This window comes from Sapajus apella, unplaced genomic scaffold, assembly GCF_009761245.1.
Source record: "Sapajus apella isolate SASKATOON/1434 unplaced genomic scaffold, GSC_monkey_1.0 scaffold2937, whole genome shotgun sequence".
In the NCBI taxonomy this organism is placed as follows: domain Eukaryota; kingdom Metazoa; phylum Chordata; class Mammalia; order Primates; family Cebidae; genus Sapajus; species Sapajus apella.
Genome location: NW_022439863.1, coordinates 5500 through 8327, shown reverse-complemented (window position 1 = coordinate 8327; position 2828 = coordinate 5500). Strand labels below are relative to the sequence as shown.

The window sequence follows — 2828 nt, the reverse complement described above, 5'->3', positions numbered from 1 at the left end:
GGTTGTGTCACTGGCATGTCCTTAACCTTGGTGAAGTTAGCTTTCTAACTTGGTGAAGTCAGCCCAGAACCTTAGATCTTTTTAGAAAGTATGCTTCCTACTGTTTTCAGAATTTTATTTTATTTTACCATTTTTTTTCAGTCAGTGGGAAAACATTTAATATGAGATTAAAGAAACAAGATTATTGATTGGGAGTGGTGGCTCATGCCTGTAATCCCAGCACTTTGGGAGGCTGAGGCGGGCAGGTCATCAGGTCAGGAGTTTGAGACCACCCTGGCCAACATGGTAAAACCCCCAACTCTACTAAAAATACAAAAAATAGCTGAGTGTGGTGGCAGGCACCTGTAATATCCGCTACTTTGGAAGCTGAGGCAGGAGAATCATTTGAACCTGGGAAGCAGAAGTTGCAGCGAGCCAAGATCTAGCCATTGCACTCCAGCCTGGACAACAGGGTGAGACTCTGTCTCAAAAAAAAAAAAAAGAAAGAAAGAAAGAAAGAAACAAGATTATCAAGAAAGAGCATTTGTTTCCTCCTAGCTACCAGAGTCAACTCCCCATTTTATGTGCAGCAGGACAATCCTTTGCTGCCAGACCCACTCTGACAAGGAAGAAGCCAAGGCCTGCCTCTGCCCACCTTCTGCCCAGATGTATAGAATGAGACCCACAGAGCAGCAAAGGGTAGTAGAGACCCCTGAACCAGAGCAGCCAAGGGACTAAAAGTTCTTTATGGCTGGGCGTGGTGGCTTACACCTGTAACCCCAGCACTTTGGGAGGCCCATGTGGGTAGATAACCTGAGATCAGGAGTTTGAGACCAGCTGAGCAACATGGAGAAACCCCGTCTCTACTAAAAATACAAGATTAGCAGGGCATGGTGGTACAGGCCTGTAATCCTAGCTATCTCAAAAAGAAAAAAAAAATTCTTTTATAACCAAAACTCAATCCAGACCAAGGACAATTTGCCTGGGGTGCCAAAGACTCAGTACTGATACAGATTCAAGTTCTGCAGTGGCCACCACTCCCTAAGCTCAGGGACACCCATCCTGCCTGTCACCCATTGCTGCTGCTCTGGCAAAGGGTGAAAAGCACTTCCATTACTCGCAGCCATGGTAGGAGGCCAGGGACCCCGGCCCTTGCCATACTCCTACTCCAAGTGGCTGGTGGAGAAGTTGGATTAGCTGGAGCCTTGCGCAAAGGTGATCTGGTTGCTGCCCATGCCAGTGGCAACCTGGACCATGCGCTCTTTGTTTTTCATAGCCTGGGCCCTCACAGCCTTCATCTGTTCATCTTTGAGAAGGGCTTCCAATTGCTCTCTGACTTCTTATGCACGTTGATGCCCTGGTCCTTGCCATCTTGGTCAATACACTGAAGAACTTCAGGGTCTGGATGGCAAAGATGTTCTCATGGCAGTGCTGGGCCACGCACTCGAAGCCTGTCTTGATGAGGTAGTCCAGTAGCGCCTGCGCCTTGTACACATGCTGCCAGTTCTTGCCATGGTCACTGAGCCACATCCACACCATGATCGTGATCTCTGAGAATATTACCACACGGTAGGTCAGGTTGGCAATCTCAGTCATCAGACAGCTGGACAGACTCCACGAGTTACTGGAGGTGGCTTCCCAGACTTTGATTTCTACCTCTGAGTAATTGTTCACAATGTTTTTCATCTGTTATCTGTTATCTGATAGACGAAGTCATTATTTTTCTTTGTCACACATTTGAAGCACTTCAAAGAGAGAAACTTTCCTGTCCTTAGTAAGTGCATACTCTATGAAGGTTCAGTTTCCATAATCAAGCTGGAGCAAGATCCCTGAATGGTCATTTCCTCCTTTGGATCCTCAGATCAAAAAAGCTGGAAGCCATGACTGGGCTATGACCACATATGTTGCATGAGGCTACTGTCCACAAGTTTGGTAACCTCCATCTGCCTCTTCACCAGTGAGCACCTAGCACTTAGCACTATGCCTGACACAGAAATGAACACTAAAATCCTGGGAATCTCCACAGTGCTGTCTTTTTGCCTGCGAACGATTGACCGAAGGCTGGCAGCCCCTAGGCAGCTTCAGGATGGGGCTGGTCACCACAAAGACAAAGGCAGGACCAGTACCAGGAGGGGAGAGGGACTGAAGGTTAAGTTTATTACCAATGGCCAATTATTTAGTCAATCATGTCTCCATAATGAAGCCTCTATAAAAACACAAAAGAGGCCGTGCGCAGTGGCTCACACCTGTACTCCCAGCACTTTAGGAGGCCAAGGCGGGCGGATCATAAGATCAGGAGTTGAAGACCAGCCTGGCCAACACGGTGAAACCCTGTCTCTACCAAAAATGCAAAAAAATTAGCTGGGCGTGGTGGCACATGCCTGTAATCTCAGCTACTCTGGAGGCTGAGGCAGGAGAATGGTTTGAGCCCAGGAGGTGGAGGTTGTGGTGAGTGGAGATCACACCATTGTACTCCAGGCTGGGCGACAGAGAAAGACGCCATCCAAAAAAGAAAAAACACAGAAGGAAAGGTTCAGGAAGCTTCTGGGTGGCTGAGTACATGAAGGTTCCTGAAGGGTGGCACCTAGGTATGGCATGGAAGCTCTGCACTCCTTCTCCCCCATACCTGATCTATGCATCTCTTCATCTGTATCCTTTGCAATATCCTCTGCTCCTCTCTGCCAGCATGGGTGTGCTGCTGCAGCTGCTGGCAGCACTGGGAAGGAAGCTACCTGAGTCCATGGAGCTGTGGCCGGGGCGTCTGGCCCTGTTTTTAGAATTTTCAATCACTGGACAAATGTAAATATAATATTTAGATATTTATCATCTTTTTTAAAAAAAAATAGAGA

General features: G+C 47.6%; 1 pseudogene; it reads right to left on the bottom strand.

Moving 5' to 3' along the window:
• Positions 1 to 949: 949 nt before the first annotated feature.
• Positions 950 to 2240, bottom strand: LOC116547394 (annotated as a pseudogene).
• Positions 2241 to 2828: the final 588 nt, after the last annotated feature.